The following is a 12502-nucleotide window of genomic DNA, read 5'->3' as shown; positions in this document are numbered from 1 at the left end:
GAATTTAAAGATAGTCACTGCACTGAACTTCCTTGGATTTTGAATCTGGTTGTTCAAGCCAATCCAAACAATAAACTGCTCATGTCTACCCACAAAGAAATATGGCAAAGAGAGGGAGACAGATAAATGGGAAGAGGTGTTTGTACAGGGGTAGAGATTTCCTTCTGCAAGTTTTAATCTGAGATCATTGCAGTCTTTTGGGGAGGAAAAAGAATTTTCCACTCAGACTTTATGCTCCTATAGCAGTGCTCTGTTTCAGTGTTGACACATCACATGGTATCTCATTTCCTTATTCTGACAGGTACATTTCTTATTGGGACGGTGAGTTGCCTTTGGCTCTAACACAGAGGTTCTTTTTGTCCTTCTTCCTTTCTTGGGTACCCTACACCGAGACATATGTGCCAACATAGAGGGGGAACATGAAAGCCCCAAGGCCTTAGAGGAAATTTTTTCCCAACACTGTTAGCATCAGCTGCACTGTTGTTGGCCACATGAGGAGCCTACTGTAGAGGCCATATTAGTTGCTATGTTCAAATCTATTCCATTACTCAGACTTGCTCCCAGGACGGGTAACAGACAGATGCAACAACTGGATTGATTTCAAGGGATACTGATACAAGCTGTTATGATGCAACTGTTACAGTTGCATGATTCTGTGTGGTTACAAGTGCAGCAAAACCATCCCAAATTTAGCCCTGCCTCATTCAGGGTCTACATTAGGGCAATTTAGCTACCTTGTGTCATTACAAAATCATGCAGACATGGCAGTTAAATCAGTATAGCCTCTACAGGCTCCCAAGTAGCAGCTCCCATCCCCCTTTACAGCATTTATATGTGTTTGTCCATACCCAGGGTTAGAGGATGTAGTACTTCTAGCTATAATGCTTTTTCCCTTGCACACATCAAACCTATGTGACAGTCACAAAGAAGCCTAAATCTGGACCACTCTGCTTACCTAATTCTGGACATAGAATGCAACATCCTTCAATGTATGGCTGGAAATCCAGTCCAACACCCCTTTCCCCACCCCCAGCAGCTTTCAGGAAGATGTTCTATAGTCAAACGTAAGATACTGGGCTCATACAGGAACAGCAAGATTAAATTCACTGACTATGTTATGAAGGAGGATAAATTAGATCAGTGGTTCTCAACACTTTTAGACTCAAGGCACCCCTCAGAAAATGCCAGCTCTTAGTTTTCACCTTTTTTTGACTATGGAAAAATAATAGTGCAATTTTTCTGTTGCAAAGAACTCAGAAAGATCATAACTATTGATTTGTATTTGAAATCTCTGAGCTTATAGTGTGAATCAGACCTAACAGGGTGTCACAGAGCACTGAGGTGCCCTGCTCCCAAAGAGGGGAAAACGGCTAGGGAGGAAGCCCTAGAAAGAGGAGCCCAGCTGTGGGTTGCCACGGCAACCAGAGAAGGTCAGCTGACCAGAAGGGGCAGGGCCTGGCTCCCTTCATAAACCCCAGGGGCTGGGGCCAGAGGCAGTTTCCTGCCAGCAGCCCAAGAGGAAAGAGCTTTGTCTTGGAAGAGAGGGGAGGTCTGACTGCAGGAGCAGCATTTGGCACTGCTGAGGGATGGAGTAATTCCCGGGTAGGCTTGAATGTTCTTATGGCCAAGCGGCTTCCATTTAAGTTATAGCTAGAGGGCTTGTGTTTGTGTTGCTGTTTGTTACACCGGTGGTTTGGGAGAGGCTATCAGGGGTTGGAGGAGGCCTCATAGGGGACTCACAGCAGAGTGAGAGGACCCCAGTGCCAGTGAGGGTGCAGCATTTGGGGTGCATAGACCCCAGCCCCAGAGAGGGGCAGTTGAGATGCCCCAGAGAAGGGGGTGTTACTAAGAAGCCCCAGTGAGGGCATGGTGAGCCCCTAGGGGGTGGTGTGACAGAGAAGGCCCTGAGAGAGGGCAGCAGTATTGAGGAGCACCCTGAGAGGGGGCAAAAGCCCCAGAGAAGGGGACAGTTACTGAGAAGCCCCAGTGCAGGCGTGGTGAGCCCCCAGGGGAGGGGGCAGCACTGCCAAGGAGCCCCAGAGGAGGGGGCAGTTGCTGAGGAGCCCCAGAGGAGGGGGGCAGTTTGTAGTTAGATTGAGACATAACATCTGTTCCATCAGCGAGGTGTGGACTGTGGTGTAGGGGAGGAAACGGAGCTGCAGATGTACTGCCCCGCTGCCAGGGGGTGCTAAGGGCAGCCTCCTGCTAATTAACATCAATTAATCAATTAATAACAAGGCATGGCAGGAGAGTAGGTGGGCGGTTGCCCCAGGAACAGGTGTGCGGGCCCCGTTTAGGTTGGCCCAGATCGTGTACCTGTCACACAGGGGTAATATTGTGTGGCAACCCACAGCATCCATGAAAGGATTTCAAGGAACCCCAGGGTGCTGTGGCACTCTGGTTGAGAATCATTGAACTAGATCATATAGGTTTCCTTTGGCCTTAATATCTGAGTCTAATACTCTATGAAAAAGGCAGAGTTTTGTATCCCACAGTGTTGACAGTTTGTTTACCATGTGTCTGGAGAAAATATACTTCTATTGTAGATCTAAACAATGATTAAAAACCTTTGCTGGCAATGTCTGCAGATAATACAGAGACTGAAGGGACAAAAAATAATGAGAAGGACAGGCTACAGCTAAAGAGAAGTCTGAATTGCCTGGTTAAATGACCAAAGTGCAAGAAAAGATGTCTTAATAGAGCCAAAGGCAAGGTAATAACCTAGAATGCACATTATACCTACAGGCTGGGAGACACTTATACAGCTCTTCATAAAGAGAAGAACACAGATATGTACAGAAAACCAACTCGGAATGAGTGCTCAGTGCAGTCCTGTGGCAAGGAGGACTAACATGATCCTAGGATGCACAAAACATGAAAATATCAAGTAAAAGTAAGAGTGTTCTTGCCTCTGTACACAGCATAGCCAAGAATGCTCCTGAAATGCTGTCTCTTTTCCAATGTCCACACTTGGAAGAGAGGTCAAAGGAGTGCTACAGAAATGATCCAGAGGTTGGAAAGCAAGCCTTCTGGTGGAAGGCTTATGGAGTTTAACCTTTTCACCATATCCAAGGGAAGCCTGAAGGGTGACTTGATCTCTGCTTATCAGCACTTACACATAGAAAAGAGATCTGATAGTGGAGGGCATATCAGTTCTGTGAACAAAGCCATGCCAAAATCCAGTGGCAGGAAGTCAAAGTTAGATAAAGTCAATCCTGAAATGAGATGAAATTTCCTTGTAGTGAGTGAAGGTAAGTAAACATTAAGAGAGCTTAGCAGCAGAGACTCTCTAAAGGGAGATTAGTTGTCTTCCTAAAGACTTGCTTTCTTTTGGGAGAAATTCTACAGCCTCTGTGGTGTGTGCTTGCATGCAGGGGGGTGCAGGATGGTGTCAAGATGGATAGTTGTGAAGCACAGAGAAAATCTACCCTGCCTTGGGATGTGAGGAAGTAAGGGTGAAACTACCTGCCTCTCTTACAATCTGATGTGAATTGCAATACTTTGATTATAATGCAATGCGAATAGCCATGAACATCCCCCTTCCCCCCCCCCCCCACAAAAAAAAAAAAAAAAAAAAAAAAAAAAAACAAAAAACTAAAGGCAGTTGCATTAGCCCTGGGGCCCTTCCCTCCTCAACCATACCCAGAGATTTCTGCTGGAAGAAGGCATCCCTGCTTACCCTGCCCTCCTTGTCCAACACTAAGCTAGCTACTCACCCTGTTATGACTGCTGAGATGTGCTCTGGAACAGCCAGCAGCCAAGGTGCTCCCATATGGTCCCCCATGTGCATGTGCAGATCTCCCCCTGCCCCTGCTCCCAGCTGCCATGGCTCTCTGGGGTGGAAGGGGGAGCAGCTAGCAGCAGTAAGGCTCGCCAAGCTCCAGGGGTGGATCTTGTGCCAGCTCTGAGGACAATGGGTATGATCCTGCTCCCTCCAAGGCTCATGCCAAACCAGACAAGCCTCTTGCCCCACATCACTATGAGAACTGGGAGCAAAAGGTAGGGGTGCTACCTCATTTCTAAGGTGGGAAGATATCAGTTAATTTGGCTTGATTTTTTTTTTTTTTTTTTTTTTCAGTAAAGAAGATGCGTAATGGTATGTGGCTACTACCATGACAGCTTTTTTTTTTTTTTTTTTTTTTTTACCCATCTCTGAATCCTCAGGAATGGTTACAGCCAGAGACATAACACTAAACAGGGTGGACCAGTGCTCTGAAATAGTATAAACAAATCTTCTTTCTTCAATAATTCACTGTTGCATCTTAATCATGTGCTCTGGGTCAAACAGATGGCAAGAACAGGTATTGGGAAATGACCTTCCCTTAGCTCAGATTTGCAGGGATCTGGTGGAGGTCTTTCACTCCTTCTCCAGAATGGAGCGCAGTTTGCTGGCCCGAGTCATTTAGTCCTGAGCTATTGCAGGCCCTTGGCCACTGGTGGTACCTGACTGTCTCCCTCTTTCCTGCCTGTACAGAGAAATGGTTTAGTTTTCTGAGACCTGAAATACATGAGTCTCACACAAAGTACTAGGCTCAATACAGAGATAAGAGGAGAAAATGAAATGGCTTGTGATACTCAGGAGGTCAAGCCAGGTAATCCAATGGTCCCTGCTGGAGTAGATCTCCATGAATTTATAATCTTATAAATTAAGTGGAATAGTGAGAGATGACTCAAGTGTTCTAAAGAGCTAATATACAAGGCATTAAGATCTAGAAATGGTCTGCAGATAACAGATGAAACATTATAGCCCTTAAAAATAATCCATGCACCTATGTTTGTTTGCATTTTCCAACTATGATTAGGACATTTGGCACTCTGCAGATGAATGGACAGTTAACTGGAATTAATGACCCATATGGCACAGTCTCAGCTGTCAAGGCCTACCAGTTAGTCATTAATCCACGAGAAATGCCCTACATGTCAACAATCACTATTGCCTAAGGAGAAGCAGCTGGAAGTAAGCTCAAAGACTGTTCAAATTGAACAAAACTCTTCTGAACTGTAATTATCAGGATGTGAGTCCCAACTCTAGAAGGGTCCCTCCTGGTCAGTTTGGAGGCACTTGTGTGGGGCAGCATGGGGGAAGCTTGCCCCAGTAATGCTCCTACTGAATGTGATGTGAGGATAAGCAGACAGTTCTGTGGCTCTCAGCCAAATGACTTTCACCAGCACTAAATTAGTCTGGAACAAACATTTTCAAAGTGAACCTTTTATAGCCCTATGTCATTTGGATTCCCTTCCATTAAAGGCTCACTTGCTCACTCTCTCTTTCCTATTCCATCTTTTCCTGCTGTCCTTATTTCCATTCCTTTTCCATGTTTTTTCCCCGCTCTGTTCCTGCACTGTCTTTCTCTCTCCCTGATACATCTTGCTTGATCTCTCCCATCACTGCTATAAACAACCTGGGGCTTTGGGTGGGTGCAGCTCAGAGGATCACCCTGGCTAGGAGATCACTCCAAGGGCATCCCTAAAATTGGAGCTAATTGAAAGGAAAAGTACAAGGCCTGTCACCGATGCACAAATCAATCTCAGATTGAAATAGCAAACTAGGACAAGCAAGCTAGGGAAGCGGCTTAGGAAACTGCAATTCTTTCCTTACTGAACAAAAAAGGAAAAAAATTAAAACCAAAACCAGATTTCTCTTTAATCCATTAAAACTTCTTTTGGGGAAAAATAATGGAGTGAATAAGACTACAATACAGATTTTATTTCGATAGCGCTTTTCCCACTGAAGTGCCAAGGCATTTCCCAGCACAAACAAATGTATAATAAAACCGGCTAAAAATAACGTGAAGGTTGTTATTTTTTAAAAAAATGTAAAATGTTACCCTGATTTGATATATAGCCCATACCAAAGAAAACAGGAGGGAATGTGGTTCATTGCTAAATCCAAAGGGAAAGGCAAGCTGAAAAGCAACAGCCTTCAAGTCTGACAGTGCCACAGCACCAGCGAGAGGCAGAACTTCCACTACTTCTGGTACACTCACACTCATGTTGGTGTCATAGATAGAAAGGGAAGAGGGGCTTGACCTGGTGTCCATTAATGTCAAGGGAAAGGTGCTTTGAAAGAGGCTCTTGTTAAGAATTCCCTGGGCTAGTAATTTTCCTTACAGGTGGGAGTTTTCAGTGAATTCATTAGAGACCAGCTTTTGGTTACTCATTTCACCATGCAGATGCACAAGCCCACTGAGGGAGCAAATACAAGCCCTTGGGGAGGTGATGGACAACCCCAGCACTTGTGCTCCTTACAGGCAAGATGAGGGAGGTTTCGCAATGCAGCCAACAGTGGTGGGCAATGGGCATGCCACAGAGGTACTGATTAATGACCAGAATGATGCTAGGGGGCATGGAGGAGGTGACGTATTCTGGATGAGATAAAGCCCTGAAGCCTGGGGAGTTTATGATCGCTAAGGATTCCAGAGCTGTTTCTGTAGTTCCTGATATTCTGTCTTCTGGCTGGATTGGGAGACCTCTCTCACCTTGCACTAGAGTACAATCATCCAGACTTGACTATACTAATCATGGTCTTTAAAGGGACCATGGTTTCTTATCCCATGACCTGGGTGAGCTGTTAACTCTTGTTAACTTCCTTATTTTCATCTCAATTGATCTATTCAACCCACTCATAATTCATTTAGAAGGGTCCCTTCTCCTTATTTTTTTCCTTCCTACATAAAAGGTTTTCTGTCTACCAGTCCTTTCACAGTATCTGAAGGAGTAGCTTGTTGCCTATGAAAGCTTCATGCATCTCTGAAACAGTTCCTCTCAAAAGGTAGACACCCTACTTCACCCAGTGTTAAAGTTGGAGTGGTTTTGCTACATTTGTATTAATCTCAGTTTGTCAACAGGTAACAATTAGAACACTGCCCTTCTGAAATGTTCCCTTTTTGACAGAGCTTCAAATATTAATGTGCCCATACCATAGGGTAATACCTTGCCCTAGTTTTTGCCTCCTTGCTGGAGAGGCTAATCTTTGATTTCCTGCATATAGACAGTTGTGTCATTGCTAGTGGAGAATTGCTGTCATGTTCTGCCCCAGACATGATTGCATTTCATGAGTGAACACATTCACCCTTTATTATATGTATGGACTATAATGTACTTTGGGATCCTTCAAAATGAAAGATGCTGTAGAAACATAAAGCTATTATTTTTATTATACTGGTAATGAGAGTTTCTACATGGAAGTCAGGAAAGCTTTTTTCCACAGTCTCCTCTGTCTCTCTTTTTGTGTGTGTGTGTGTGTGTGTGTGTGTGTGGTTATTTTTAGTCATGTGCTTACATATACACTGTGAGTATGTGTGTTGGTGTGTAATAATGGTCAATCTAGTTCTTTGCTGAAATACCACAGACTTGATCTTTTAAGCTAGGGACAGATAATACACATAAACCGGTTTAAGTGATCATAAACTGGTTTAAACCTGTAACAGAACAGATGTTCAGTGCACATAAACTAGCTTAAAAATGGCTGACAGTGGTTTGAAATAAACCTGGTTGAATGTAGTATCAGACTTAACTGATTTGGCTCAAACTGGTTTATGCAATGTATGTCCCAGACCCCTTGCTGATTTAAGCTAAACCAGACACCCCCAGCATGCTCTCTGGGCGGGGCGGGGCACTCTGCTCCACAGAAGAGTTGGTCCCTCCCTTCTGCTCCCTGGCTGGAGCTCCAGCAGACACAGCAGGGTCTGTCTGGCTTCCCCCTGCCCTACCCCCCTACCCTTGCTGCTCAAACAGAACTCGCCCCCTTCCTCCCTCCCATCTTCCACAGCATGGAGCCCAGCCCCATGGAGCCTAGGCATGTGGTTTGCTAGTTAACCGAGAGAGGGGGGGTGGGTGTGTGTGTGTGTGCGTCCAGTTTCACTGGGACAGGCAGACAGAACATCGACCACTTAGGGCTTTTTGGAGCTAATCAACAGGTCAGCTGGTAAGCTGTTTAAGAAGAGTTTGAACTAGTGGAGAGAGGCTATTGTTTTGCTGATGGGGTGATAAACACTTATCAACTCCCTGCTGGCTTGCTTGCCTGTCAGTTTGCTGCAGACAGTATAAGGAAGCAGGAGGGGGAGATTGAAAAGCTCTGTATCATCAACAGATGCAAGGTGGGTGTGTGCAGTGCATGCATCAGAGTGCTAGCAGGGGGCTGGATGTGGCAACACTCCCACCCTTTGAGCAGCCAGCGGGGAAAAGCCTGGGATGGTGCAGGCAGACCTGCCTAATCAGAACGTCCTGCCAGGGCCTAGCCACATCCCCCTCGGCTCGGTACTATATAAGCGAAAGGAGGGCTGCTCTAAGCACCCCCGCTTCTAGCCTGAGCCACTGCCGGCATGTGCTGGCATTCCCTCAATCCAGAGACAATGTCTGTCCAGTTACAAACCAGTTAAGCCTAGCCAGGTTAGACTAACCTGCAAAGATTGAATCCATTCAGGCTCAGGCTTTTTGAATGTCTGTCCCTAGCCTTCCAGTTGTATGTCTAAAACAATTAAGATTTTTCTGAACTTCTATGGGGTATTTTATTCTCAGACTCCACTGGCATTTATACCAATATCAGACCTTCTAAAAATACTGTTATATGTTTGTTTTAGAGATGACATATGTTTTAAAATGAAATAAATTAAAGTGAAACCCCAGCACTTCTATCCCTAATAAAGATGGACCTCCACAGACTGCTGTGGACTGGCAATCATAGTTTTGCTGGGCTTTGTGGGATCCTCTGAATCTTGCTGTCCAGAAAATGGAGACATCAATATTACTCTGTACTTCTGAAACTCAAGATTTTTTTACTGATGTTATCAAATGACATCCCTGAATGGTATAGAACTAGTTTTTAAAAACTAAGTTCACAGAGAAAAAAAAATAACATGAAGTGAAGCAAAGAACCTAATTTTGGACACCTCAGTTGAGTGCTCAGACATATGCATACATGGCTAGATTCTCCAAACCAGGGCAGATTTTCAAGCACTCAGGACTTCCAATCCAGGTCAGGGTGAAAAGACTTCAGCTCCCATTTAATCATTGGAACAAGAGCTAGAAATCCCAAAAGGTTCACACTCACTAGGTTCCAGTGTGACACTTATGCAAGAAATGGACAGCACAAAACATGAGTTTAATAGGCCCAGTTTATGTCAGAATCTCTTCCTAAGAGCTTGAATTGCAGAGATGCTGAGCCCTATGCTACCACCTGAAGTGAATTGGTGCTCATCCCATCTGAAAATTGCCCTCTCTCATGGAGAGAAGAGAGAGGTCTTGGTCCATAATTCTCCTATCTTAACTCCTGAACAACAAGGCCTCCTGGAGAGGATGAGGGAAAAGCAGTTCTCAGGGCTGGGAAGATACAGAAGTAGGAAAGAACAGCACCAGCAGTAGTAATAGCTCCTACTGATTGTGGTGTGAACAGCACAGTCTATACAACCAGGGAAGGAGATCAGCAAATTGATCTATCTAAAGTCACCAATCCCATTACCATAGTGTTTAACTGGGATGGCCAGTTTGCAAAAGGATTCCCATTGCTGCTGGAGAGCATGTGCCTACCACAGACAAACAGCCTGTCAGTGCAACTCAGCACCTCAATCAGAGGGAGCCCAAGCCATTGCAGATGCAGGGCAGGCACAGGTTCCTTCCAGCTCATGATTTATGTAGGGACTCCATCCTACTCTCAAAAATTGTAATGGGAGCAGGGCTGGCAGTTGTATACTGTATTTTCTAACAACCAACTCACACTTGAATAAAAATATGCACCATTTTTGAAAGGCAAAATATTTTTTTTAATTATTATTTATTTATTTATTTATTTTTTTGTTTAAAAGATCTTATCTTGAGAATATTGGTAAGTAGCAGTAAGTAACTGAGTAGCAGCTTCTGCAGCAAAGCCTCTGCTGGGGGAAAGAGAAAATGTCTACAACCAGCAGCAAGGCAACCTCACCGGCAGTACTGTAGTGTTACTTTTTCTCCCTCCCCTTTCTTCCCTCTTACCTCCCACCATCCCCAGTAGAGGCAGAAACTACTATTACTATATTTCCTCACTTATAATGTGCACCCAATTACAAGCAGCCAAATTATGGAAAAAAGTGTGTATTGTATGTGAGAACATATGGTGTATAAACTATAGGTTCCTCACAGACATGAAAAAACAAAAACAAAAAAAGGCACATTACCAGAACAGGCAGCACATTATTTGGACCTGGCTCCACAACATCTCTCTAGATTGGGCACTTCAGCAGAGCTTTTGGCACTTTTATCTAAAGCTGATTCAATTGGCTATTAGATAAAAGTGCCAAACAGCTCTGCTGAAGCACTTGATCTATACAGATGTTGGGTGAGCTGGGTCAAACTAACGTGATACCTCTTCTGGGCATGTGCTGCACTCGGTGTGGGGGCACACCAAGTTTAAAGTAAAGCGCTGTTTTGGGGATTTTTTTTTTTTACTATCTGTAAGTACTCATAAAGCTCATGCCTTGTGTTGCTTCACTTACTTTGGCTGACTTGCACTAGGGAGGAATTAAATCCCTGATCTGCAAGTAGATATGCTAAGTCACTAGTGAGCAGTAAGAATGAGATCCATTCAACTTTAAAATCAACTTATATACAGTATACAAGCTATATGCGGTCTCTGCAGTCATCTCAGTTCTGGAAGATTTAAAAATGACATCAATATTTCTATCTTCAGTGTATCTACTATTGTTACAAATAACCCTAAGACTCCATTAAAGAAATCAGAGGGAACAAAGTCTTCTTTTTGTTACCTTTCTGTATGTGAAAGCCCTTTGTGCCCAGGCAGACAGTGTCCCTTTCCTATCTTGCCTGGGTAGGTCTTTTACACCACCACACCATGAAAAAATATATCTTAGAAGATGGGGGAAAATGTACACCCATTAACGTGGCTTCTCAATCACGTGTGTGTACACGTCAGTAACTGTTCCCAGGTAGAAACTGACTAGATTTCAGGTGAACAGTGATCCTTTAATATAGTTTGGGAACTAACCCATATCCATTTACTCCCTAAGAAAGCTCAGCTTTATTTGCTTCATGTATCATGTGTTTTCTGAAACAGTATCTACAAAGTATTTGTGTGTTCCAGCACTCTGCCTATATGAGACAGATCATAGCCCCAGTCGTTCATACTCCCCCCCCCCTCCCCACATGTATGCATTTCATTCTTCCATATACTATTATTAGGAAAAAGAATGATAATCCTACCAATCAGCATTAGAGGTGAACACAGGCAAAACCTTAAATCTCAACTCTGGGGAAACTTGGATTCAAATCCACTACTCATAACGGGACACTATCTGAATAAGTGGTAGAACTAAAATGTTGGGTCTGGACACATTCAAACTGTGGGGAATTGGGATCTGGATCTAGACCCAAACTCCACAGTCCTGGCTACTGTTGTCAATCATAATCATCATCATCACCCCTTTAGGACAAAACTCAGCACCTTTCTTCAGTTCTTTCTCAGTTCTGTTTTTCTGCCTGCTTGTTCTTTCTGCATTATTTATTTATTTATTTATTTATTCTACCTTGGATTCCAGTTTTTTCGTTCCCCTACTCCTTTACAGTGTGACTTGGAACATTTTGCACTCTGCCACTATTGCTTCTCAGTTGCATCCTTTACAAACAAGGTTAGAGGCTTTGGAGCACTGGACATCAATAAATTACAGTGTTTCTTTTATTACTGGTGTTGGCCGTGACTGAAGAAGTATGAGACTTGGTAAATGAGCAGTTGTGAGGGGTAGGGAAGAGCTCTACATAGTTGAGGAATCTAGCATGGCACCCAAACCCAAGCAGAGAGAGAGAGGAGATTCCTTTGCTTAGTGAAGTTGTTTGGAGCAGGCCAGGGATACCCAGTGGTTAAGTGGAAAGTAACCAAAATGGAAAGGCAGGCATCTGTCAAGCTCCCCAAAACAGGCTGCTTAATGGAGAGACCCTCTCCATTAATGAGTAGCAGGTGCCAAAGTTGCCTTGAGAAGTTTCAGCTCTGTTTCCCTTAGGGACCTGTTAACCAGCAGGTTGTGTCTGACACTAGGATGTATGGGGCAAAATCATGCAAAGCACTCAGCACTCTGAGCTCTCTCTAGCTAAAAGCAAACTCTTTTATATAACTCTTAAGTGCTTGAGATGCTCCTTCTAGGCTGACAGGAACAATTTATGACTTTAAAATTTAACATGTGCTTAAGTATTGGACCTAGAACTGAATGCAGCAGAACTCCAGTAAAATAAATAGTGTGAGATCATGTAATTACACAGCATCTCATAATTCATGCGCATAAGAGTTGAATTAGGGATACACTAATAACATATATTAGTGTTAATATTCCCTAACTATTGAGCGCTCAACTTTGTAATCCTGGAGTGTCTGTGTGGGCAGAAATGAGGACTGTATTTCTGTGTCATGGTCTCTGTTACAAGAACACACACGTATGCAATACTTCTAGCTTCCTAACAAACTTTCCCCACAAACAGAGAACAAACTAAACCTCACTAAATACATTTCCTTCCAGACTTC

At 43.8% G+C, this 12502-nt stretch overlaps 1 protein-coding gene and 1 long non-coding RNA gene across 2 annotated transcripts in view; one reads left to right on the top strand and one right to left on the bottom strand.

Moving 5' to 3' along the window:
• The window catches only part of LOC102385061 (pappalysin-2), a 118642-nt gene that overhangs the window by 65159 nt on the left and 40981 nt on the right, over positions 1-12502 (bottom strand). The gene's annotated exons all lie outside the window — the stretch shown is intronic.
• LOC102383648 lies at positions 1507-2893 on the top strand. Its single transcript, XR_324911.1, has 2 exons — positions 1507-1602; positions 2746-2893. It is a non-coding gene; the product is annotated as an uncharacterized LOC102383648 (long non-coding RNA).

Source organism: Alligator sinensis, unplaced genomic scaffold (genome assembly GCF_000455745.1).
Source record: "Alligator sinensis unplaced genomic scaffold, ASM45574v1 scaffold899_1, whole genome shotgun sequence".
Classification (NCBI taxonomy): Eukaryota; Metazoa; Chordata; order Crocodylia; family Alligatoridae; genus Alligator; species Alligator sinensis.
This window is presented reverse-complemented; position numbering and strand designations above follow the sequence as displayed.